The sequence below is a fragment of the Salmo salar genome, chromosome 03, assembly GCF_965601325.2.
Source record: "Salmo salar chromosome 03, fSalSal1, whole genome shotgun sequence".
In the NCBI taxonomy this organism is placed as follows: Eukaryota; Metazoa; Chordata; class Actinopteri; order Salmoniformes; family Salmonidae; genus Salmo; species Salmo salar.
The window spans coordinates 4361797-4388035 of NC_138293.1; the positions used below are offsets into that span (position 1 = coordinate 4361797).

At 46.1% G+C, this 26239-nt stretch overlaps 1 long non-coding RNA gene across 1 annotated transcript in view; it reads left to right on the top strand.

Annotated features, from left to right (window-relative positions):
• Positions 1-410: 410 nt before the first annotated feature.
• The window catches only part of LOC106596701 (NADH dehydrogenase [ubiquinone] flavoprotein 2, mitochondrial), a 33638-nt gene continuing 7809 nt past the window's right edge, over positions 411-26239 (top strand). The window contains exons 1-2 of the long non-coding RNA XR_006769043.2: positions 411-501; positions 23119-23195. This is a non-coding gene — a long non-coding RNA (NADH dehydrogenase [ubiquinone] flavoprotein 2, mitochondrial). The remainder of the gene's footprint in view (positions 502-23118; positions 23196-26239) is intronic.

The window sequence follows — 26239 nt, forward strand, 5'->3', positions numbered from 1 at the left end:
AAATGATGATAATGCCCCTTTAGTGTAAGAGCTGTTAGAAAAGACCACCTGAAATTTCAAACTGTTTTGGTGGGATGGAGTTTTGGCCAACCTGGTGAAGTCACCAGGCAGTAAATGAGTTAATAGACCAATAAGAAAGAGTTTCAAACCTCTCTGCCAATAACAGTACATTTTCACTTTTCCCCTCCCCACTCAGACCACTCCCAAACTGTCTTAGCTAAATTCTTACTTAAGAAATTGCTCTTTGCTAAAAAGCAATTTTTTTGTATTTTTTTTTTTTACAATTTTCAATGAAAACAATCACGGTGATGCTAATTGTTACCCAGAAAACATTTAGATAAAAATGGCTACATTTGACCTTTTTAAAAAAATATATATATACATTTTCCCTCAGGCATCAAGGGAGGAGGATGACGTCAGACAAGATGTTCTCTCTAATAGAGGTGGTGTCTCGGCGCCTGCGTTTACGCTCCCATGGTCCAGATCAACGACAACTACTACGTGAGTTTGCTCTCTGCTTCACACAAAAACAAAACACAACCGTATACACGGAGTGGACAAAACATTAGGAACATCTTCCTAATGTTGAGTTGCACCCTGTTTTGCCCTCAGAACAGTGTCTCAATTAGTCAGGGCATGGACACTTCAAGGTGTCAAGCGCTGGCCCATGTTGACTCCAATGCTTCCCACAGTTGTGTCTAGTTGGCTGGATGTCCTTTTGGGTGGTGGACCGTTCTTGATCCACTCGGGGAAACTGTTGAGCGTGGAAAAACCCAGCAGCGTTGCAGTTCTTGACACCCTCAAACCGATGCACCTGGCACCTACTACCATACCCTGTTCAAAGACACTTAAATATTTTTTGTATTGCCCGTTCACCCTCTGAATGGTCACACATACACAATCCATGTCTCAGTTGTCTCAGGGCTTAAAAATCCTTCTTCAACCTGTCTCTTCCCCTTTCATCTACACTGATTTTTAAAGTGGATTTAACAAGTGACATCAATAAGGGATCATAGCTTTCACCTGGTCAGTCTATGTCTTGGAAAGAGCAATGTTTTGGACTACTACTAGGTGAGTACGTTATTCTGTTTTGAATATAACTATACACACAACATTGTCATTAGCAGACGTTTTTATCCAGAGCAACTTCCAATCAGATTTGATCAGCACTTGGGGTAGAAATAACGCTTGATGCACAATGACTCTCCGTTAGTACCGTCTGTTAGTCGGTCTGTAGTTCTCCGTTAGTACCTACCGTCTGTTAGTCGGTCTGTAGTTCTCCGTTAGTACCGTCTGTTAGTCGGTCTGTAGTTCTCCGTTAGTATCTACCGTCTGTTAGTCGGTCTGTAGTTCTCCGTTAGTATCTACCGTCTGTTAGTCGGTCTGTAGTTCTCCGTTAGTATCTACCGTCTGTTAGTCGGTCTGTAGTTCTCCGTTAGTATCTACCGTCTGTTAGTCGGTCTGTAGTTCTCCGTTAGTATCTACCGTCTGTTAGTCGGTCTGTAGTTCTCCGTTAGTACCTACCGTCTGTTAGTCGGTCTGTAGTTCTCCGTTAGTACCTACCGTCTGTTAGTCGGTCTGTAGTTCTCCGTTAGTACCGTCTGTTAGTCGGTCTGTAGTTCTCCGTTAGTATCTACCGTCTGTTAGTCGGTCTGTAGTTCTCCGTTAGTACCTACCGTCTGTTAGTCGGTCTGTAGTTCTCCGTTAGTACCTACCGTCTGTTAGTCGGTCTGTAGTTCTCCGTTAGTATCTACCGTCTGTTAGTCGGTCTGTAGTTCTCCGTTAGTATCTACCGTCTGTTAGTCGGTCTGTAGTTCTCCGTTAGTATCTACCGTCTGTTAGTCGGTCTGTAGTTCTCCGTTAGTATCTACCGTCTATTAGTCGGTCTGTAGTTCTCCGTTAGTATCTACCGTCTATTAGTCGGTCTGTAGTTCTCCGTTAGTATCTACCGTCTGTTAGTCGGTCTCTAGTTCTCCGTTAGTATCTACCGTCTGTTAGTCGGTCTGTAGTTCTCCGTTAGTATCTACCGTCTGTTAGTCGGTCTGTAGTTCTCCGTTAGTACCTACCGTCTGTTAGTCGGTCTGTAGTTCTCCGTTAGTATCTACCGTCTGTTAGTCGGTCTGTAGTTCTCCGTTAGTATCTACCGTCTGTTAGTCGGTCTGTAGTTCTCCGTTAGTACCGTCTGTTAGTCGGTCTGTAGTTCTCCGTTAGTATCTACCGTCTGTTAGTCGGTCTGTAGTTCTCCGTTAGTATCTACCGTCTGTTAGTCGGTCTGTAGTTCTCCGTTAGTACCTACCGTCTGTTAGTCGGTCTCTAGTTCTCCGTTAGTACCGTCTGTTAGTCGGTCTGTAGTTCTCCGTTAGTACCTACCGTCTGTTAGTCGGTCTCTAGTTCTCCGTTAGTATCTACCGTCTGTTAGTCGGTCTCTAGTTCTCCGTTAGTATCTACCGTCTGTTAGTCGGTCTCCAGTTCTCCGTTAGTACCGTCTGTTAGTCGGTCTGTAGTTCTCCGTTAGTACCGTCTGTTAGTCGGTCTGTAGTTCTCCGTTAGTATCTACCGTCTGTTAGTCGGTCTGTAGTTCTCCGTTAGTACCTACCGTCTGTTAGTCGGTCTCTAGTTCTCCGTTAGTACCGTCTGTTAGTCGGTCTCTAGTTCTCCGTTAGTACCGTCTGTTAGTCGGTCTGTAGTTCTCCGTTAGTACCGTCTGTTAGTCGGTCTGTAGTTCTCCGTTAGTATCTACCGTCTGTTAGTCGGTCTGTAGTTCTCCGTTAGTATCTACTGTCTGTTAGTCGGTCTGTAGTTCTCCGTTAGTACCGTCGGTCTGTAGTTCTCCGTTAGTACCGTCTGTTAGTCGGTCTGTAGTTCTCCGTTAGTATCTACCGTCTGTTAGTCGGTCTGTAGTTCTCCGTTAGTATCTACTGTCTGTTAGTCGGTCTGTAGTTCTCCGTTAGTACCTACCGTCTGTTAGTCGGTCTGTAGTTCTCCGTTAGTACCTACCGTCTGTTAGTCGGTCTGTAGTTCTCCGTTAGTACCGTCTGTTAGTCGGTCTGTAGTTCTCCGTTAGTATCTACCGTCTGTTAGTCGGTCTGTAGTTCTCCGTTAGTATCTACCGTCTGTTAGTCGGTCTGTAGTTCTCCGTTAGTATCTACCGTCTGTTAGTCGGTCTGTAGTTCTCCGTTAGTATCTACCGTCTGTTAGTCGGTCTGTAGTTCTCCGTTAGTATCTACCGTCTGTTAGTCGGTCTGTAGTTCTCCGTTAGTACCTACCGTCTGTTAGTCGGTCTGTAGTTCTCCGTTAGTACCTACCGTCTGTTAGTCGGTCTGTAGTTCTCCGTTAGTACCTACCGTCTGTTAGTCGGTCTGTAGTTCTCCGTTAGTATCTACCGTCTGTTAGTCGGTCTGTAGTTCTCCGTTAGTACCTACCGTCTGTTAGTCGGTCTGTAGTTCTCCGTTAGTACCTACCGTCTGTTAGTCGGTCTGTAGTTCTCCGTTAGTATCTACCGTCTGTTAGTCGGTCTGTAGTTCTCCGTTAGTATCTACCGTCTGTTAGTCGGTCTGTAGTTCTCCGTTAGTATCTACCGTCTGTTAGTCGGTCTGTAGTTCTCCGTTAGTATCTACCGTCTATTAGTCGGTCTGTAGTTCTCCGTTAGTATCTACCGTCTATTAGTCGGTCTGTAGTTCTCCGTTAGTATCTACCGTCTGTTAGTCGGTCTCTAGTTCTCCGTTAGTATCTACCGTCTGTTAGTCGGTCTCTAGTTCTCCGTTAGTATCTACCGTCTGTTAGTCGGTCTGTAGTTCTCCGTTAGTATCTACCGTCTGTTAGTCGGTCTGTAGTTCTCCGTTAGTACCTACCGTCTGTTAGTCGGTCTGTAGTTCTCCGTTAGTATCTACCGTCTGTTAGTCGGTCTGTAGTTCTCCGTTAGTATCGTCTGTTAGTCGGTCTGTAGTTCTCCGTTAGTATCTACCGTCTGTTAGTCGGTCTGTAGTTCTCCGTTAGTATCTACCGTCTGTTAGTCGGTCTGTAGTTCTCCGTTAGTACCTACCGTCTGTTAGTCGGTCTGTAGTTCTCCGTTAGTATCTACCGTCTGTTAGTCGGTCTGTAGTTCTCCGTTAGTACCTACCGTCTGTTAGTCGGTCTCTAGTTCTCCGTTAGTACCGTCTGTTAGTCGGTCTCTAGTTCTCCGTTAGTACCGTCTGTTAGTCGGTCTGTAGTTCTCCGTTAGTACCGTCTGTTAGTCGGTCTGTAGTTCTCCGTTAGTATCTACCGTCTGTTAGTCGGTCTGTAGTTCTCCGTTAGTATCTACTGTCTGTTAGTCGGTCTGTAGTTCTCCGTTAGTACCTACCGTCTGTTAGTCGGTCTCTAGTTCTCCGTTAGTACCTACCGTCTGTTAGTCGGTCTGTAGTTCTCCGTTAGTACCGTCTGTTAGTCGGTTTCTAGTTCTCCGTTAGTATCTACCGTCTGTTAGTCGGTCTCTAGTTCTCCGTTAGTATCTACCGTCTGTTAGTCGGTCTGTAGTTCTCCGTTAGTATCTACCGTCTGTTAGTCGGTCTGTAGTTCTCCGTTAGTATCTACCGTCTGTTAGTCGGTCTGTAGTTCTCCGTTAGTACCTACCGTCTGTTAGTCGGTCTCTAGTTCTCCGTTAGTACCTACCGTCTGTTAGTCGGTCTGTAGTTCTCCGTTAGTATCTACCGTCTGTTAGTCGGTCTGTAGTTCTCCGTTAGTATCTACCGTCTGTTAGTCGGTCTGTAGTTCTCCGTTAGTATCTACTGTCTGTTAGTCGGTCTGTAGTTCTCCGTTAGTACCTACCGTCTGTTAGTCGGTCTCTAGTTCTCCGTTAGTACCTACCGTCTGTTAGTCGGTCTGTAGTTCTCCGTTAGTACCTACCGTCTGTTAGTCGGTCTGTAGTTCTCCGTTAGTACCGTCTGTTAGTCGGTCTCTAGTTCTCCGTTAGTATCTACCGTCTGTTAGTCGGTCTGTAGTTCTCCGTTAGTACCTACCGTCTGTTAGTCGGTCTGTAGTTCTCCGTTAGTACCGTCTGTTAGTCGGTCTCTAGTTCTCCGTTAGTATCTACCGTCTGTTAGTCGGTCTCTAGTTCTCCGTTAGTATCTACCGTCTGTTAGTCGGTCTGTAGTTCTCCGTTAGTATCTACCGTCTGTTAGTCGGTCTGTAGTTCTCCGTTAGTATCTACCGTCTGTTAGTCGGTCTCTAGTTCTCCGTTAGTATCTACCGTCTGTTAGTCGGTCTGTAGTTCTCCGTTAGTATCTACCGTCTGTTAGTCGGTCTGTAGTTCTCCGTTAGTATCTACCGTCTGTTAGTCGGTCTGTAGTTCTCCGTTAGTATCTACCGTCTGTTAGTCGGTCTGTAGTTCTCCGTTAGTATCTACCGTCTGTTAGTCGGTCTCTAGTTCTCCGTTAGTATCTACCGTCTGTTAGTCGGTCTCTAGTTCTCCGTTAGTACCGTCTGTTAGTCGGTCTGTAGTTCTCCGTTAGTATCTACCGTCTGTTAGTCGGTCTGTAGTTCTCCGTTAGTATCTACCGTCTGTTAGTCGGTCTGTAGTTCTCCGTTAGTACCTACCGTCTGTTAGTCGGTCTGTAGTTCTCCGTTAGTACCTACCGTCTGTTAGTCGGTCTGTAGTTCTCCGTTAGTACCTACCGTCTGTTAGTCGGTCTGTAGTTCTCCGTTAGTACCTACCGTCTGTTAGTCGGTCTGTAGTTCTCCGTTAGTACCTACCGTCTGTTAGTCGGTCTGTAGTTCTCCGTTAGTACCTACCGTCTGTTAGTCGGTCTGTAGTTCTCCGTTAGTACCTACCGTCTGTTAGTCGGTCCGTAGTTCTCCGTTAGTATCTACCGTCTGTTAGTCGGTCTGTAGTTCTCCGTTAGTATCTACCGTCTGTTAGTCGGTCTGTAGTTCTCCGTTAGTACCGTCTGTTAGTCGGTCTGTAGTTCTCCGTTAGTATCTACCGTCTGTTAGTCGGTCTGTAGTTCTCCGTTAGTACCTACCGTCTGTTAGTCGGTCTCTAGTTCTCCGTTAGTACCGTCTGTTAGTCGGTCTGTAGTTCTCCGTTAGTACCTACCGTCTGTTAGTCGGTCTCTAGTTCTCCGTTAGTATCTACCGTCTGTTAGTCGGTCTCTAGTTCTCCGTTAGTATCTACCGTCTGTTAGTCGGTCTGTAGTTCTCCGTTAGTACCGTCTGTTAGTCGGTCTGTAGTTCTCCGTTAGTACCGTCTGTTAGTCGGTCTGTAGTTCTCCGTTAGTATCTACCGTCTGTTAGTCGGTCTGTAGTTCTCCGTTAGTATCTACCGTCTGTTAGTCGGTCTGTAGTTCTCCGTTAGTACCTACCGTCTGTTAGTCGGTCTGTAGTTCTCCGTTAGTACCTACCGTCTGTTAGTCGGTCTGTAGTTCTCCGTTAGTACCGTCTGTTAGTCGGTCTGTAGTTCTCCGTTAGTATCTACCGTCTGTTAGTCGGTCTCTAGTTCTCCGTTAGTATCTACCGTCTGTTAGTCGGTCTCTAGTTCTCCGTTAGTATCTACCGTCTGTTAGTCGGTCTGTAGTTCTCCGTTAGTATCTACTGTCTGTTAGTCGGTCTGTAGTTCTCCGTTAGTACCTACCGTCTGTTAGTCGGTCTCTAGTTCTCCGTTAGTACCTACCGTCTGTTAGTCGGTCTGTAGTTCTCCGTTAGTACCTACCGTCTGTTAGTCGGTCTGTAGTTCTCCGTTAGTACCGTCTGTTAGTCGGTCTCTAGTTCTCCGTTAGTATCTACCGTCTGTTAGTCGGTCTCTAGTTCTCCGTTAGTATCTACCGTCTGTTAGTCGGTCTGTAGTTCTCCGTTAGTATCTACCGTCTGTTAGTCGGTCTGTAGTTCTCCGTTAGTATCTACCGTCTGTTAGTCGGTCTGTAGTTCTCCGTTAGTATCTACCGTCTGTTAGTCGGTCTCTAGTTCTCCGTTAGTATCTACCGTCTGTTAGTCGGTCTGTAGTTCTCCGTTAGTATCTACCGTCTGTTAGTCGGTCTGTAGTTCTCCGTTACTATCTACCGTCTGTTAGTCGGTCTGTAGTTCTCCGTTAGTATCTACCGTCTGTTAGTCGGTCTGTAGTTCTCCGTTAGTATCTACCGTCTGTTAGTCGGTCTGTAGTTCTCCGTTAGTATCTACCGTCTGTTAGTCGGTCTGTAGTTCTCCGTTAGTACCGTCTGTTAGTCGGTCTGTAGTTCTCCGTTAGTATCTACCGTCTGTTAGTCGGTCTGTAGTTCTCCGTTAGTATCTACCGTCTGTTAGTCGGTCTGTAGTTCTCCGTTAGTACCGTCTGTTAGTCGGTCTGTAGTTCTCCGTTAGTACCTACCGTCTGTTAGTCGGTCTGTAGTTCTCCGTTAGTATCTACCGTCTGTTAGTCGGTCTCTAGTTCTCCGTTAGTATCTACCGTCTGTTAGTCGGTCTGTAGTTCTCCGTTAGTATCTACCGTCTGTTAGTCGGTCTGTAGTTCTCCGTTAGTACCTACCGTCTGTTAGTCGGTCTGTAGTTCTCCGTTAGTATCTACCGTCTGTTAGTCGGTCTCTAGTTCTCCGTTAGTATCTACCGTCTGTTAGTCGGTCTGTAGTTCTCCGTTAGTATCTACCGTCTGTTAGTCGGTCTGTAGTTCTCCGTTAGTATCTACCGTCTGTTAGTCGGTCTGTAGTTCTCCGTTAGTATCTACCGTCTGTTAGTCGGTCTGTAGTTCTCCGTTAGTATCTACCGTCTGTTAGTCGGTCTGTAGTTCTCCGTTAGTATCTACCGTCTGTTAGTCGGTCTGTAGTTCTCCGTTAGTATCTACCGTCTGTTAGTCGGTCTGTAGTTCTCCGTTAGTATCTACCGTCTGTTAGTCGGTCTGTAGTTCTCCGTTAGTACCTACCGTCTGTTAGTCGGTCTGTAGTTCTCCGTTAGTACCTACCGTCTGTTAGTCGGTCTGTAGTTCTCCGTTAGTACCTACCGTCTGTTAGTCGGTCTGTAGTTCTCCGTTAGTACCTACCGTCTGTTAGTCGGTCTGTAGTTCTCCGTTAGTACCTACCGTCTGTTAGTCGGTCTGTAGTTCTCCGTTAGTACCTACCGTCTGTTAGTCGGTCTGTAGTTCTCCGTTAGTACCTACCGTCTGTTAGTCGGTCTGTAGTTCTCCGTTTGTACCGTCTGTTAGTCGGTCTGTAGTTCTCCGTTAGTATCTACCGTCTGTTAGTCGGTCTGTAGTTCTCCGTTAGTACCGTCTGTTAGTCGGTCTGTAGTTCTCCGTTAGTATCTACCGTCTGTTAGTCGGTCTGTAGTTCTCCGTTAGTACCTACCGTCTGTTAGTCGGTCTGTAGTTCTCGTTAGTACCGTCTGTTAGTCGGTCTGTAGTTCTCCGTTAGTACCGTCTGTTAGTCGGTCTGTAGTTTTCCGTTAGTACCGTCTGTTAGTCGGTCTGTAGTTCTCCGTTAGTATCTACCGTCTGTTAGTCGGTCTGTAGTTCTCCGTTAGTATCTACCGTCTGTTAGTCGGTCTGTAGTTCTCCGTTAGTACCTACCGTCTGTTAGTCGGTCTGTAGTTCTCCGTTAGTACCTACCGTCTGTTAGTCGGTCTGTAGTTCTCCGTTAGTACCTACCGTCTGTTAGTCGGTCTGTAGTTCTCCGTTAGTACCTACCGTCTGTTAGTCGGTCTGTAGTTCTCCGTTAGTACCTACCGTCTGTTAGTCGGTCTGTAGTTCTCCGTTAGTACCGTCTGTTAGTCGGTCTGTAGTTCTCCGTTAGTACCGTCTGTTAGTCGGTCTGTAGTTCTCCGTTAGTACCTACCGTCTGTTAGTCGGTCTGTAGTTCTCCGTTAGTATCTACCGTCTGTTAGTCGGTCTGTAGTTCTCCGTTAGTATCTACCGTCTGTTAGTCGGTCTGTAGTTCTCCGTTAGCCGCGTAGTCGGTCTGTAGTTCTCCGTTAGTATCTACTCGTCTGTTAGTCGGTCTCGTAGTTCTCCGTTAGTACCTACCGTCTGTTAGTCGGTCTGTAGTTCTCCGTTAGTACCTACCGTCTGTTAGTCGGTCTGTAGTTCTCCGTTAGTACCTACCGTCTGTTAGTCGGTCTGTAGTTCTCCGTTAGTATCTACCGTCTGTTAGTCGGTCTGTAGTTCTCCGTTAGTATCTACCGTCTGTTAGTCGGTCTGTAGTTCTCCGTTAGTATCTACCGTCTGTTAGTCGGTCTGTAGTTCTCCGTTAGTACCTACCGTCTGTTAGTCGGTCTGTAGTTCTCCGTTAGTACCTACCGTCTGTTAGTCGGTCTGTAGTTCTCCGTTAGTACCTACCGTCTGTTAGTCGGTCTGTAGTTCTCCGTTAGTACCGTCTGTTAGTCGGTCTGTAGTTCTCCGTTAGTACCTACCGTCTGTTAGTCGGTCTGTAGTTCTCCGTTAGTACCTACCGTCTGTTAGTCGGTCTGTAGTTCTCCGTTAGTACCTACCGTCTGTTAGTCGGTCTGTAGTTCTCCGTTAGTACCTACCGTCTGTTAGTCGGTCTGTAGTTCTCCGTTAGTACCTACCGTCTGTTAGTCGGTCTGTAGTTCTCCGTTAGTACCTACCGTCTGTTAGTCGGTCTGTAGTTCTCCGTTAGTACCTACCGTCTGTTAGTCGGTCTGTAGTTCTCCGTTAGTATCTACCGTCTGTTAGTCGGTCTGTAGTTCTCCGTTAGTATCTACCGTCTGTTAGTCGGTCTGTAGTTCTCCGTTAGTATCTACCGTCTGTTAGTCGGTCTGTAGTTCTCCGTTAGTACCTACCGTCTGTTAGTCGGTCTGTAGTTCTCCGTTAGTACCTACCGTCTGTTAGTCGGTCTGTAGTTCTCCGTTAGTACCTACCGTCTGTTAGTCGGTCTGTAGTTCTCCGTTAGTACCTACCGTCTGTTAGTCGGTCTGTAGTTCTCCGTTAGTACCTACCGTCTGTTAGTCGGTCTGTAGTTCTCCGTTAGTACCTACCGTCTGTTAGTCGGTCTGTAGTTCTCCGTTAGTACCTACCGTCTGTTAGTCGGTCTGTAGTTCTCCGTTAGTACCTACCGTCTGTTAGTCGGTCTGTAGTTCTCCGTTAGTATCTACCGTCTGTTAGTCGGTCTGTAGTTCTCCGTTAGTATCTACCGTCTGTTAGTCGGTCTGTAGTTCTCCGTTAGTATCTACCGTCTGTTAGTCGGTCTGTAGTTCTCCGTTAGTATCTACCGTCTGTTAGTCGGTCTGTAGTTCTCCGTTAGTACCTACCGTCTGTTAGTCGGTCTGTAGTTCTCCGTTAGTACCTACCGTCTGTTAGTCGGTCTGTAGTTCTCCGTTAGTACCTACCGTCTGTTAGTCGGTCTGTAGTTCTCCGTTAGTATCTACCGTCTGTTAGTCGGTCTGTAGTTCTCCGTTAGTACCTACCGTCTGTTAGTCGGTCTGTAGTTCTCCGTTAGTACCTACCGTCTGTTAGTCGGTCTGTAGTTCTCCGTTAGTATCTACCGTCTGTTAGTCGGTCTCTAGTTCTCCGTTAGTATCTCTGTTAGTCGGTCTGTAGTTCTCCGTTAGTACCGTCTGTTAGTCGGTCTGTAGTTCTCCGTTAGTACCGTCTGTTAGTCGGTCTGTAGTTCTCCGTTAGTACCTACCGTCTGTTAGTCGGTCTGTAGTTCTCCGTTAGTACTACCGTCTGTTAGTCGGTCTGTAGTTCTCCGTTAGTATCTACCGTCTGTTAGTCGGTCTGTAGTTCTCCGTTAGTATCTACCGTCTGTTAGTCGGTCTGTAGTTCTCCGTTAGTACCTACCGTCTGTTAGTCGGTCTGTAGTTCTCCGTTAGTACCTACCGTCTGTTAGTCGGTCTGTAGTTCTCCGTTAGTACCTACCGTCTGTTAGTCGGTCTGTAGTTCTCCGTTAGTACCTACCGTCTGTTAGTCGGTCTGTAGTTCTCCGTTAGTACCTACCGTCTGTTAGTCGGTCTGTAGTTCTCCGTTAGTACTACCGTCTGTTAGTCGGTCTGTAGTTCTCCGTTAGTATCTACCGTCTGTTAGTCGGTCTGTAGTTCTCCGTTAGTACCGTCTGTTAGTCGGTCTGTAGTTCTCCGTTAGTACTACCGTCTGTTAGTCGGTCTGTAGTTCTCCGTTAGTACCGTCTGTTAGTCGGTCTGTAGTTCTCCGTTAGTACCTACCGTCTGTTAGTCGGTCTGTAGTTCTCCGTTAGTATCTACCGTCTGTTAGTCGGTCTCTAGTTCTCCGTTAGTACCTACCGTCTGTTAGTCGGTCTGTAGTTCTCCGTTAGTATCTACCGTCTGTTAGTCGGTCTCTAGTTCTCCGTTAGTATCTACCGTCTGTTAGTCGGTCTGTAGTTCTCCGTTAGTATCTACCGTCTGTTAGTCGGTCTCTAGTTCTCCGTTAGTACCTACCGTCTGTTAGTCGGTCTGTAGTTCTCCGTTACTATCTACCGTCTGTTAGTCGGTCTCCAGTTCTCCGTTAGTATCTACCGTCTGTTAGTCGGTCTCCAGTTCTCCGTTAGTACCGTCTGTTAGTCGGTCTGTAGTTCTCCGTTAGTACCGTCTGTTAGTCGGTCTGTAGTTCTCCGTTAGTACCGTCTGTTAGTCGGTCTGTAGTTCTCCGTTAGTATCTACCGTCTGTTAGTCGGTCTGTAGTTCTCCGTTAGTATCTACCGTCTGTTAGTCGGTCTGTAGTTCTCCGTTAGTATCTACCGTCTGTTAGTCGGTCTGTAGTTCTCCGTTAGTATCTACCGTCTGTTAGTCGGTCTGTAGTTCTCCGTTAGTACCTACCGTCTGTTAGTCGGTCTGTAGTTCTCCGTTAGTACCTACCGTCTGTTAGTCGGTCTGTAGTTCTCCGTTAGTACCGTCTGTTAGTCGGTCTGTAGTTCTCCGTTAGTACCTACCGTCTGTTAGTCGGTCTGTAGTTCTCCGTTAGTACCTACCGTCTGTTAGTCGGTCTGTAGTTCTCCGTTAGTACCTACCGTCTGTTAGTCGGTCTGTAGTTCTCCGTTAGTACCTACCGTCTGTTAGTCGGTCTGTAGTTCTCCGTTAGTACCTACCGTCTGTTAGTCGGTCTGTAGTTCTCCGTTAGTACCTACCGTCTGTTAGTCGGTCTGTAGTTCTCCGTTAGTACCTACCGTCTGTTAGTCGGTCTGTAGTTCTCCGTTAGTATCTACCGTCTGTTAGTCGGTCTGTAGTTCTCCGTTAGTACCTACCGTCTGTTAGTCGGTCTGTAGTTCTCCGTTAGTACCTACCGTCTGTTAGTCGGTCTGTAGTTCTCCGTTAGTACCTACCGTCTGTTAGTCGGTCTGTAGTTCTCCGTTAGTACCTACCGTCTGTTAGTCGGTCTGTAGTTCTCCGTTAGTACCTACCGTCTGTTAGTCGGTCTGTAGTTCTCCGTTAGTACCTACCGTCTGTTAGTCGGTCTGTAGTCTCCGGTCCGCGTTAGCGGCTAGCTCCGAGTACCGTCTGTTAGTCGGTCTGTAGTTCTCCGTTAGTATCTACCGTCTGTTAGTCGGTCTGTAGTTCTCCGTTAGTATCTACCGTCTGTTAGTCGGTCTGTAGTTCTCCGTTAGTATCTACCGTCTGTTAGTCGGTCTGTAGTTCTCCGTTAGTATCTACCGTCTGTTAGTCGGTCTGTAGTTCTCCGTTAGTACCTACCGTCTGTTAGTCGGTCTGTAGTTCTCCGTTAGTACCTACCGTCTGTTAGTCGGTCTGTAGTTCTCCGTTAGTACTACCGTCTGTTAGTCGGTCTGTAGTTCTCCGTTAGTATCTACCGTCTGTTAGTCGGTCTGTAGTTCTCCGTTAGTATCTACCGTCTGTTAGTCGGTCTGTAGTTCTCCGTTAGTATCTACCGTCTGTTAGTCGGTCTGTAGTTCTCCGTTAGTACCGTCTGTTAGTCGGTCTGTAGTTCTCCGTTAGTATCTACCATCTGTTAGTCGGTCTGTAGTTCTCCGTTAGTACCGTCTGTTAGTCGGTCTGTAGTTCTCCGTTAGTATCTACCGTCTATTAGTCGGTCTGTAGTTCTCCGTTAGTACCGTCTGTTAGTCGGTCTGTAGTTCTCCGTTAGTACCGTCTGTTAGTCGGTCTGTAGTTCTCCGTTAGTATCTACCGTCTGTTAGTCGGTCTGTAGTTCTCCGTTAGTATCAACCGTCTGTTAGTCGGTCTGTAGTTCTCCGTTTGTACCGTCTGTTAGTCGGTCTGTAGTTCTCCGTTAGTACCTACCGTCTGTTAGTCGGTCTGTAGTTCTCCGTTAGTATCTAGCGTCTGTTAGTCGGTCTGTAGTTCTCCGTTAGTACCTACCGTCTGTTAGTCGGTCTCTAGTTCTCCGTTAGTACCGTCTGTTAGTCGGTCTGTAGTTCTCCGTTAGTACCTACCATCTGTTAGTCGGTCTCTAGTTCTCCGTTAGTATCTACCGTCTGTTAGTCGGTCTCTAGTTCTCCGTTAGTATCTACCGTCTGTTAGTCGGTCTCCAGTTCTCCGTTAGTACCTACCGTCTGTTAGTCGGTCTCCAGTTCTCCGTTAGTACCGTCTGTTAGTCGGTCTGTAGTTCTCCGTTAGTACCGTCTGTTAGTCGGTCTGTAGTTCTCCGTTAGTACCGTCTGTTAGTCGGTCTGTAGTTCTCCGTTAGTATCTACCGTCTGTTAGTCGGTCTGTAGTTCTCCGTTAGTATCTACCGTCTGTTAGTCGGTCTGTAGTTCTCCGTTAGTACCTACCGTCTGTTAGTCGGTCTGTAGTTCTCCGTTAGTACCTACCGTCTGTTAGTCGGTCTGTAGTTCTCCGTTAGTACCTACCGTCTGTTAGTCGGTCTCTAGTTCTCCGTTAGCTACCGTCTGTTAGTCGGTCTGTAGTTCTCCGTTAGTACCTACCGTCTGTTAGTCGGTCTGTAGTTCTCCGTTAGTACCTAGCGTCTGTTAGTCGGTCTGTAGTTCTCCGTTAGTACCTACCGTCTGTTAGTCGGTCTCTAGTTCTCCGTTAGTACCGTCTGTTAGTCGGTCTGTAGTTCTCCGTTAGTACCTACCGTCTGTTAGTCGGTCTCTAGTTCTCCGTTAGTATCTACCGTCTGTTAGTCGGTCTCTAGTTCTCCGTTAGTATCTACCGTCTGTTAGTCGGTCTCCAGTTCTCCGTTAGTACCGTCTGTTAGTCGGTCTGTAGTTCTCCGTTAGTACCGTCTGTTAGTCGGTCTGTAGTTCTCCGTTAGTATCTACCGTCTGTTAGTCGGTCTGTAGTTCTCCGTTAGTACCTACCGTCTGTTAGTCGGTCTGTAGTTCTCCGTTAGTATCTACCGTCTATTAGTCGGTCTGTAGTTCTCCGTTAGTACCGTCTGTTAGTCGGTCTGTAGTTCTCCGTTAGTACCGTCTGTTAGTCGGTCTGTAGTTCTCCGTTAGTATCTACCGTCTGTTAGTCGGTCTGTAGTTCTCCGTTAGTATCAACCGTCTGTTAGTCGGTCTGTAGTTCTCCGTTTGTACCGTCTGTTAGTCGGTCTGTAGTTCTCCGTTAGTACCTACCGTCTGTTAGTCGGTCTGTAGTTCTCCGTTAGTATCTAGCGTCTGTTAGTCGGTCTGTAGTTCTCCGTTAGTATCTAGCGTCTGTTAGTCGGTCTCTAGTTCTCCGTTAGTACCTACCGTCTGTTAGTCGGTCTCTAGTTCTCCGTTAGTACCGTCTGTTAGTCGGTCTGTAGTTCTCCGTTAGTACCTACCGTCTGTTAGTCGGTCTCTAGTTCTCCGTTAGTATCTACCGTCTGTTAGTCGGTCTCCAGTTCTCCGTTAGTATCTACCGTCTGTTAGTCGGTCTCCAGTTCTCCGTTAGTACCGTCTGTTAGTCGGTCTGTAGTTCTCTGTTAGTACCGTCTGTTAGTCGGTCTGTAGTTCTCCGTTAGTACCGTCTGTTAGTCGGTCTGTAGTTCTCCGTTAGTACCGTCTGTTAGTCGGTTTGTAGTTCTCCGTTAGTATCTACCGTCTGTTAGTCGGTCTGTAGTTCTCCGTTAGTATCTACCGTCTGTTAGTCGGTCTGTAGTTCTCCGTTAGTACCTACCGTCTGTTAGTCGGTCTGTAGTTCTCCGTTAGTACCTACCGTCTGTTAGTCGGTCTGTAGTTCTCCGTTAGTACCTACCGTCTGTTAGTCGGTCTCTAGTTCTCCGTTAGTACCGTCTGTTAGTCGGTCTGTAGTTCTCCGTTAGTACCGTCTGTTAGTCGGTCTGTAGTTCTCCGTTAGTACCGTCTGTTAGTCGGTCTGTAGTTCTCCGTTAGTATCTACCGTCTGTTAGTCGGTCTGTAGTTCTCCGTTAGTACCTACCGTCTGTTAGTCGGTCTGTAGTTCTCCGTTAGTACCTACCGTCTGTTAGTCGGTCTCTAGTTCTCCGTTAGTACCTACCGTCTGTTAGTCGGTCTCTAGTTCTCCGTTAGTACCTACCGTCTGTTAGTCGGTCTGTAGTTCTCCGTTAGTACCGTCTGTTAGTCGGTCTCTAGTTCTCCGTTAGTATCTACCGTCTGTTAGTCGGTCTCTAGTTCTCCGTTAGTATCTACCGTCTGTTAGTCGGTCTCTAGTTCTCCGTTAGTATCTACCGTCTGTTAGTCGGTCTGTAGTTCTCCGTTAGTATCTACCGTCTGTTAGTCGGTCTGTAGTTCTCCGTTAGTACCTACCGTCTGTTAGTCGGTCTCTAGTTCTCCGTTAGTACCTACCGTCTGTTAGTCGGTCTGTAGTTCTCCGTTAGTACCTACCGTCTGTTAGTCGGTCTGTAGTTCTCCGTTAGTACCGTCTGTTAGTCGGTCTCTAGTTCTCCGTTAGTATCTACCGTCTGTTAGTCGGTCTCTAGTTCTCCGTTAGTATCTACCGTCTGTTAGTCGGTCTGTAGTTCTCCGTTAGTATCTACCGTCTGTTAGTCGGTCTGTAGTTCTCCGTTAGTATCTACCGTCTGTTAGTCGGTCTGTAGTTCTCCGTTAGTATCTACCGTCTGTTAGTCGGTCTCTAGTTCTCCGTTAGTATCTACAGTCTGTTAGTCGGTCTGTAGTTCTCCGTTAGTATCTACCGTCTGTTAGTCGGTCTGTAGTTCTCCGTTAGTATCTACCGTCTGTTAGTCGGTCTGTAGTTCTCCGTTAGTATCTACCGTCTGTTAGTCGGTCTGTAGTTCTCCGTTAGTACCTACCGTCTGTTAGTCGGTCCGTAGTTCTCCGTTAGTATCTACCGTCTGTTAGTCGGTCCGTAGTTCTCCGTTAGTATCTACCGTCTGTTAGTCGGTCTGTAGTTCTCCGTTAGTATCTACCGTCTGTTAGTCGGTCTGTAGTTCTCCGTTAGTATCTACCGTCTGTTAGTCGGTCTGTAGTTCTCCGTTAGTACCGTCTGTTAGTCGGTCTGTAGTTCTCCGTTAGTATCTACCGTCTGTTAGTCGGTCTGTAGTTCTCCGTTAGTACCTACCGTCTGTTAGTCGGTCTGTAGTTCTCCGTTAGTACTACCGTCTGTTAGTCGGTCTGTAGTTCTCCGTTAGTATCTACCGTCTGTTAGTCGGTCTCTAGTTCTCCGTTAGTATCTACCGTCTGTTAGTCGGTCTCTAGTTCTCCGTTAGTATCTACCGTCTGTTAGTCGGTCTGTAGTTCTCCGTTAGTACCGTCTGTTAGTCGGTCTGTAGTTCTCCGTTAGTACCGTCTGTTAGTCGGTCTGTAGTTCTCCGTTAGTATCTACCGTCTGTTAGTCGGTCTGTAGTTCTCCGTTAGTACTACCGTCTGTTAGTCGGTCTGTAGTTCTCCGTTAGTATCTACCGTCTGTTAGTCGGTCTGTAGTTCTCCGTTAGTATCTACCGTCTGTTAGTCGGTCTGTAGTTCTCCGTTAGTACCTACCGTCTGTTAGTCGGTCTGTAGTTCTCCGTTAGTACCTACCGTCTGTTAGTCGGTCTGTAGTTCTCCGTTAGTACCTACCGTCTGTTAGTCGGTCTGTAGTTCTCCGTTAGTACCTACCGTCTGTTAGTCGGTCTGTAGTTCTCCGTTAGTACCTACCGTCTGTTAGTCGGTCTGTAGTTCTCCGTTAGTACCTACCGTCTGTTAGTCGGTCTGTAGTTCTCCGTTAGTACCTACCGTCTGTTAGTCGGTCTGTAGTTCTCCGTTAGTATCTACCGTCTGTTAGTCGGTCTCTAGTTCTCCGTTAGTATCTACCGTCTGTTAGTCGGTCTGTAGTTCTCCGTTAGTATCTACCGTCTGTTAGTCGGTCTGTAGTTCTCCGTTAGTATCTACCGTCTGTTAGTCGGTCTGTAGTTCTCCGTTAGTATCTACCGTCTGTTAGTCGGTCTGTAGTTCTCCGTTAGTATCTACCGTCTGTTAGTCGGTCTGTAGTTCTCCGTTAGTATCTACCGTCTGTTAGTCGGTCTGTAGTTCTCCGTTAGTATCTACCGTCTGTTAGTCGGTCTGTAGTTCTCCGTTAGTACCTACCGTCTGTTAGTCGGTCTGTAGTTCTCCGTTAGTACCTACCGTCTGTTAGTCGGTCTGTAGTTCTCCGTTAGTACCTACCGTCTGTTAGTCGGTCTGTAGTTCTCCGTTAGTACCTACCGTCTGTTAGTCGGTCTGTAGTTCTCCGTTAGTACCTACCGTCTGTTAGTCGGTCTGTAGTTCTCCGTTAGTATCTACCGTCTGTTAGTCGGTCCGTAGTTCTCCGTTAGTATCTACCGTCTGTTAGTCGGTCTGTAGTTCTCCGTTAGTATCTACCGTCTGTTAGTCGGTCTGTAGTTCTCCGTTAGTATCTACCGTCTGTTAGTCGGTCTGTAGTTCTCCGTTAGTACCGTCTGTTAGTCGGTCTGTAGTTCTCCGTTAGTATCTACCGTCTGTTAGTCGGTCTGTAGTTCTCCGTTAGTATCTACCGTCTGTTAGTCGGTCTGTAGTTCTCCGTTAGTACTACCGTCTGTTAGTCGGTCTGTAGTTCTCCGTTAGTACCTACCGTCTGTTAGTCGGTCTGTAGTTCTCCGTTAGTATCTACCGTCTGTTAGTCGGTCTGTAGTTCTCCGTTAGTATCTACCGTCTGTTAGTCGGTCTGTAGTTCTCCGTTAGTACCTACCGTCTGTTAGTCGGTCTGTAGTTCTCCGTTAGTACCTACCGTCTGTTAGTCGGTCTGTAGTTCTCCGTTAGTACCTACCGTCTGTTAGTCGGTCTGTAGTTCTCCGTTAGTACCTACCGTCTGTTAGTCGGTCTGTAGTTCTCCGTTAGTACCTACCGTCTGTTAGTCGGTCTGTAGTTCTCCGTTAGTACCTACCGTCTGTTAGTCGGTCTGTAGTTCTCCGTTAGTACCTACCGTCTGTTAGTCGGTCTGTAACCGTCTGTTAGTCGGTCCGTAGTTCTCCGTTAGTATCTACCGTCTGTTAGTCGGTCTGTAGTTCTCCGTTAGTATCTACCGTCTGTTAGTCGGTCTGTAGTTCTCCGTTAGTATCTACCGTCTGTTAGTCGGTCTGTAGTTCTCCGTTAGTATCTACCGTCTGTTAGTCGGTCTGTAGTTCTCCGTTAGTACCGTCTGTTAGTCGGTCTGTAGTTCTCCGTTAGTACCGTCTGTTAGTCGGTCTGTAGTTCTCCGTTAGTACCGTCTGTTAGTCGGTCTGTAGTTCTCCGTTAGTATCTACCGTCTGTTAGTCGGTCTGTAGTTCTCCGTTAGTACCTACCGTCTGTTAGTCGGTCTGTAGTTCTCCGTTAGTATCTACCGTCTGTTAGTCGGTCTGTAGTTCTCCGTTAGTACCGTCTGTTAGTCGGTCTGTAGTTCTCCGTTAGTATCTACCGTCTGTTAGTCGGTCTGTAGTTCTCCGTTAGTACCGTCTGTTAGTCGGTCTGTAGTTCTCCGTTAGTACCTACCGTCTGTTAGTCGGTCTGTAGTTCTCCGTTAGTATCTACCGTCTGTTAGTCGGTCTCTAGTTCTCCGTTAGTATCTACCGTCTGTTAGTCGGTCTGTAGTTCTCCGTTAGTATCTACCGTCTGTTAGTCGGTCTGTAGTTCTCCGTTAGTATCTACCGTCTGTTAGTCGGTCTCTAGTTCTCCGTTAGTATCTACAGTCTGTTAGTCGGTCTGTAGTTCTCCGTTAGTATCTACCGTCTGTTAGTCGGTCTGTAGTTCTCCGTTAGTACCGTCTGTTAGTCGGTCTGTAGTTCTCCGTTAGTATCTACCGTCTGTTAGTCGGTCTGTAGTTCTCCGTTAGTATCTACCGTCTGTTAGTCGGTCTGTAGTTCTCCGTTAGTACCTACCGTCTGTTAGTCGGTCTGTAGTTCTCCGTTAGTACCTACCGTCTGTTAGTCGGTCTGTAGTTCTCCGTTAGTACCTACCGTCTGTTAGTCGGTCTGTAGTTCTCCGTTAGTACCTACCGTCTGTTAGTCGGTCCGTAGTTCTCCGTTAGTACCTACCGTCTGTTAGTCGGTCCGTAGTTCTCCGTTAGTATCTACCGTCTGTTAGTCGGTCCGTAGTTCTCCGTTAGTATCTACCGTCTGTTAGTCGGTCCGTAGTTCTCCGTTAGTATCTACCGTCTGTTAGTCGGTCTGTAGTTCTCCGTTAGTACCGTCTGTTAGTCGGTCTGTAGTTCTCCGTTAGTACCGTCTGTTAGTCGGTCTGTAGTTCTCCGTTAGTATCTACCGTCTGTTAGTCGGTCTGTAGTTCTCCGTTAGTACCTACCGTCTGTTAGTCGGTCTGTAGTTCTCCGTTAGTACCGTCTGTTAGTCGGTCTGTAGTTCTCCGTTAGTACCTACCGTCTGTTAGTCGGTCTGTAGTTCTCCGTTAGTATCTACCGTCTGTTAGTCGGTCTCTAGTTCTCCGTTAGTATCTACCGTCTGTTAGTCGGTCTCTAGTTCTCCGTTAGTATCTACCGTCTGTTAGTCGGTCTGTAGTTCTCCGTTAGTATCTACCGTCTGTTAGTCGGTCTGTAGTTCTCGGTTAGTACCGTCTGTTAGTCGGTCTGTAGTTCTCCGTTAGTATCTACCGTCTGTTAGTCGGTCTGTAGTTCTCCGTTAGTACCGTCTGTTAGTCGGTCTGTAGTTCTCCGTTAGTACCTACCGTCTGTTAGTCGGTCTGTAGTTCTCCGTTAGTACCTACCGTCTGTTAGTCGGTCTCTAGTTCTCCGTTAGTATCTACCGTCTGTTAGTCGGTCTGTAGTTCTCCGTTAGTACCGTCTGTTAGTCGGTCTCTAGTTCTCCGTTAGTACCTACCGTCTGTTAGTCGGTCTGTAGTTCTCCGTTAGTACCTACCGTCTGTTAGTCGGTCTGTAGTTCTCCGTTAGTACCGTCTGTTAGTCGGTCTGTAGTTCTCCGTTAGTATCAACCGTCTGTTAGTCGGTTTCTAGTTCTCCGTTAGTATCTACCGTCTGTTAGTCGGTCTGTAGTTCTCCGTTAGTATCTACCGTCTGTTAGTCGGTCTCTAGTTCTCCGTTAGTACCTACCGTCTGTTAGTCGGTCTGTAGTTCTCCGTTACTATCTACCGTCTGTTAGTCGGTCTCCAGTTCTCCGTTAGTATCTACCGTCTGTTAGTCGGTCTCCAGTTCTCCGTTAGTACCGTCTGTTAGTCGGTCTGTAGTTCTCCGTTAGTACCGTCTGTTAGTCTGTCTGTAGTTCTCCGTTAGTACCGTCTGTTAGTCGGTCTGTAGTTCTCCGTTAGTATCTACCGTCTGTTAGTCGGTCTGTAGTTCTCCGTTAGTATCTACCGTCTGTTAGTCGGTCTGTAGTTCTCCGTTAGTATCTACCGTCTGTTAGTCGGTCTGTAGTTCTCCGTTAGTATCTACCGTCTGTTAGTCGGTCTGTAGTTCTCCGTTAGTACCTACCGTCTGTTAGTCGGTCTGTAGTTCTCCGTTAGTACCTACCGTCTGTTAGTCGGTCTGTAGTTCTCCGTTAGTACCTACCGTCTGTTAGTCGGTCTGTAGTTCTCCGTTAGTACCTACCGTCTGTTAGTCGGTCTGTAGTTCTCCGTTAGTACCTACCGTCTGTTAGTCGGTCTGTAGTTCTCCGTTAGTACCTACCGTCTGTTAGTCGGTCTGTAGTTCTCCGTTAGTACCTGCCGTCTGTTAGTCGGTCTGTAGTTCTCCGTTAGTACCTACCGTCTGTTAGTCGGTCTGTAGTTCTCCGTTAGTATCTACCGTCTGTTAGTCGGTCTGTAGTTCTCCGTTAGTATCTACCGTCTGTTAGTCGGTCTGTAGTTCTCCGTTAGTATCTACCGTCTGTTAGTCGGTCTGTAGTTCTCCGTTAGTACCGTCTGTTAGTCGGTCTGTAGTTCTCCGTTAGTATCTACCGTCTGTTAGTCGGTCTGTAGTTCTCCGTTAGTATCTACCGTCTGTTAGTCGGTCTGTAGTTCTCCGTTAGTATCTACCGTCTGTTAGTCGGTCTGTAGTTCTCCGTTAGTACCTACCGTCTGTTAGTCGGTCTGTAGTTCTCCGTTAGTATCTACCGTCTGTTAGTCGGTCTCTAGTTCTCCGTTAGTATCTACCGTCTGTTAGTCGGTCTGTAGTTCTTCGTTAGTATCTACCGTCTGTTAGTCGGTCTGTAGTTCTTCGTTAGTACCGTCTGTTAGTCGGTCTGTAGTTCTCCGTTAGTATCTACCGTCTGTTAGTCGGTCTGTAGTTCTCCGTTAGTACCGTCTGTTAGTCGGTCTGTAGTTCTCCGTTAGTACCGTCTGTTAGTCGGTCTGTAGTTCTCCGTTAGTACCGTCTGTTAGTCGGTCTGTAGTTCTCCGTTAGTACCGTCTGTTAGTCGGTCTGTAGTTCTCCGTTAGTATCTACCGTCTGTTAGTCGGTCTGTAGTTCTCCGTTAGTATCAACCGTCTGTTAGTCGGTCTGTAGTTCTCCGTTTGTACCGTCTGTTAGTCGGTCTGTAGTTCTCCGTTAGTACCTACCGTCTGTTAGTCGGTCTGTAGTTCTCCGTTAGTATCTACCGTCTGTTAGTCGGTCTGTAGTTCTCCGTTAGTATCTACCGTCTGTTAGTCGGTCTGTAGTTCTCCGTTAGTATCTACCGTCTGTTAGTCGGTCTGTAGTTCTCCGTTAGTATCTACCGTCTGTTAGTCGGTCTGTAGTTCTCCGTTAGTATCTACCGTCTGTTAGTCGGTCTGTAGTTCTCCGTTAGTACCGTCTGTTAGTCGGTCTGTAGTTCTCCGTTAGTATCTACTGTCTGTTAGTCGGTCTGTAGTTCTCCGTTAGTACCTACCGTCTGTTAGTCGGTCTGTAGTTCTCCGTTAGTACCTACCGTCTGTTAGTCGGTCTGTAGTTCTCCGTTAGTATCTACCGTCTGTTAGTCGGTCTGTAGTTCTCCGTTAGTACCGTCTGTTAGTCGGTCTGTAGTTCTCCGTTAGTACCGTCTGTTAGTCGGTCTGTAGTTCTCCGTTAGTATCTACCGTCTGTTAGTCGGTCTGTAGTTCTCCGTTAGTATCTACCGTCTGTTAGTCGGTCTGTAGTTCTCCGTTAGTACCGTCTGTTAGTCGGTCTGTAGTTCTCCGTTAGTACCTACCGTCTGTTAGTCGGTCTGTAGTTCTCGTTAGTACCTACCGTCTGTTAGTCGGTCTGTAGTTCTCCGTTAGTACCTACCGTCTGTTAGTCGGTCTGTAGTTCTCCGTTAGTACCGTCTGTTAGTCGGTCTGTAGTTCTCCGTTAGTACCGTCTGTTAGTCGGTCTGTAGTTCTCCGTTAGTATCTACCGTCTGTTAGTCGGTCTGTAGTTGTCCGTTAGTACCTACCGTCTGTTAGTCGGTCTGTAGTTGTCCGTTAGTATCTACCGTCTGTTAGTCGGTCTGTAGTTCTCCGTTAGTACCGTCTGTTAGTCGGTCTGTAGTTCTCCGTTTGTACCGTCTGTTAGTTGCAAGACCACTAAGGCAGTACCGCTCACTACAAAGCGGAAGTCAAATAGAAATACAAGGTTTGAAGTATCACGGCTTGAATATCACACACTATCAATATAATGATTTTGTGACGTGTTAGAATGGTTATACTGGGTAAATAGACTGGTGTTGTGGGGTTACTGGGTAAATGGACTGGTGTTGTGGGGTTACTGGGTAAATAGACTGGTGTTGTGGGGTTACTGGGTAAATAGACTGGTGTTGTGGGGTTACTGGGTAAATAGACTGGTTTTTGTGGCGACAGGGTGGCGTTACTGGGTAAATAGACTGGTGCTGTGGGGTTACTGGGTAAATGGACTGGTGTTGTGGCGATAGGATGTTATTGTGACGTTTCTGTTTTCCAGGAAGACCCGAGTCCAAAAGACATCGATCAGATCATTGATGAGCTGAAAGCTGGGAACGTCCCTCCGCCTGGGCCTAGGTATGAAGGTCTACCCTCCTGTCTGTCTCATGAATACAAACGGCATGTTGTTTAGCAGGGAACTATGAAGACTGGTGCTCGTCCTGTCCATGCAATGCAACGGCATTATGTTACTTGTCTATCAGGGATCTATGAAGACTGTTTAGGGATGTAACCATTTCCCCATCTGTTCCTGGTTCAAATGTTTAAGATGGTAGATAGTAGATAATAGATAGTAGATATGTAGATGGGAGATGGTAGATAGTAGATAGTAGATATGTAGATGGGAGATGGTAGATAGTAGATAATAGATAGTAGATATGTAGATGGGAGATGGTAGATAGTAGATAATAGATAGTAGATATGTAGATGGGAGATGGTAGATAGTAGATATGTAGATGGGAGATGGTAGATAGTAGATATGTAGATGGGAGATGGTAGATAGTAGATAATAGATAGTAGATAGTAGATATGTAGATGGTAGATAATAGATAGTAGATATGTAGATGGTAGATAATAGATAGTAGATATGTAGATGGGAGATGGTAGATAATAGATAGTAGATATGTAGATGGGAGATGGTAGATAATAGATAGTAGATATGTAGATGGGAGATAGTAGATAATAGATAGTAGATATGTAGATGGGAGATGGTAGATAATAGATAGTAGATATGTAGATGGGAGATAGTAGATAATAGATAGTAGATATGTAGATGGGAGATGGTAGATAATAGATAGTAGATATGTAGATGGGAGATAGTAGATAGTAGATATGTAGATGGTAGATAGTAGATAATAGATAGTAGATGGGAGATGGTAGATAGTAGTGCACTGGTTTCAGGAGCTCAAACCGATCTAAATTAAGCGTTGGTCAGAAAACAGATTCAAAAGTTATGAAAAATCGCTGGTTCACTAATGTTTTTACTCATTGTTTCCCCCCCCCCCCGAAAATATCTCCTATCTGTTGTGACTGAATTGAAACGTCCTCTCCTTCAGTTCAGTAGCCTTATTGAACTTTATGCAATAGGCTACATGAGAAGTCGGCAACCTTTTCTCATGTGAAATGCCAATTTGTCTGACCAGTTATGGTTTTCAAATGCACATTTTTGTGAAAACGTTTCATTTAATTTAAAATAATATCTTCGTATCTCAATCAAAATGATATCTAAATGAAAATTATAATCCTAAAAAGTAATGTTTTATTGAAAATGCCATTATGTAAAAATAGTCTACCTAAAGCCAACAAATAAAAACATTGCAGCCCGCAGGTAGAAAATATCCAGATTTTATTAAAAAAAAAAAAATCTATATCCTATAAATCACATTGGCAACAGGGCCTGTCTGCAATGAATTTGAAACATTGTGTCAACTACTAACTTGGGTCAGCCTGAAGCTTGCCAAGCGAACTTGGAACAATGTATAAAATATTCAGGGCCGCTCTGTTTCCAGAGCTGTAGGCTATTTGCGCACAGGATAAGAAGCAGCGCTTTGACCTTGGCAGGAGTTCACGGAGTTCCTGTTCTTCTTATAGAATATTCTCATCTGCACCTAAATATAAAACGGAACCAGCACCCACTATGAGTACCGGAACCTATTTCCAGTGGGGTAAAATACTTTAGTACCGTAATTTCCGGACTATTGAGCGCACCTGAATATAAGCCGCACCCACAGATTTTTTTTAAAAATGTATTATTTTGAACATAAATAAGCCGCACATGTCTATAAGCCGCAGGCTTTAAAGAAACACGGCTTGTAACAAAAAATTTGAAAGCGGGAAAAATCCATATATTAGCCGCGTCATTGTTTAAGCCGCGAGGTTCAAAGCATGGGGAAAAAGGTTGCGGCTTATAGTCCGGAAATTACGGTAGGTTTTTTGGGGGGGTATCTGTACTATTTATATTTTTGACAATTTTTTTACATTTACTTTACTATATTCCTAAAGAAAATATTGTACTTTTTAACTCCCATACATTTTTCCCCTGACAGCCCAAAAGTACTGGTTACATTTTGAATGCTTTGCAGGACAGGGAAATTGATCCACTTATCAAGAGAACATGTGGTCATCCCTACTGCCTCTGATCTGGAGGACTCACTAAACAGAGAACATCCCTGGTCATCCCTACTGCCTCTGGTCTGGCGGACTCACTAAACAGAGAACATCCCTGGTCATCCCTACTGCCTCTGATCTGGAGGACTCACTAAACAGAGAACATCCCTGGTCATCCCTACTGCCTCTGATCTGGAGGACTCACTAAACAGAGAACATCCCTGGTCATCCCTACTGCCTCTGATCTGGAGGACTCACTAAACAGAGAACATCCCTGGTCGTCCCTACTGCCTCTGATCTGGAGGACTCACTAAACAGAGAACATCCCTGGTCATCCCTACTGCCTCTGATCTGGAGGACTCACTAAACAGATAACATCCCTGGTCATCCCTACTGCCTCTGATCTGGAGGACTCACTAAACAGAGAACATCCCTGGTCATCCCTACTGCCTCTGATCTGGAGGACTCACTAAACAGAGAACATCCCTGGTCATCCCTACTGCCTCTGGTCTGGCGGACTCACTAAACACAAACGCAGCTTTTGTAAATAAAGTCTGAATGTTGGAATGTGCCCCTGGCTATCCATACATTAAAAAAAATGGTACCGTCTGGTTTGCTTCCTATAAGGAATTTGAAATGATTTATACTTTTATTTCTACTTTTGATACTTTAAGTATATTTTAGCAATTACATTTACTTTTTGATACTTCAGTATATTTAAAACCAAATACTTTTACTTTACTCAAGTAGTATTTTACTGGGTGACTTGAGTAGCTTTCTATTAGGGTATCTATACATTTACAATTGAGTATTTCTTCCACCACTGCATATTTCAGTCCAAGTCAAGCGGTGATAAGAAGTAATCAGGTAGGCCTATTTGTATGGTGTTTCCACTGGATCAGAGCATAACATTGTTCCCTTTCACGCTGAGTGGTCATCGACAGGGAGAGAGCTGGAAAGATCTTTCAAATACATTGAGGAACTATTGTCATTCTCAGTTGATGTAAAAACAGACT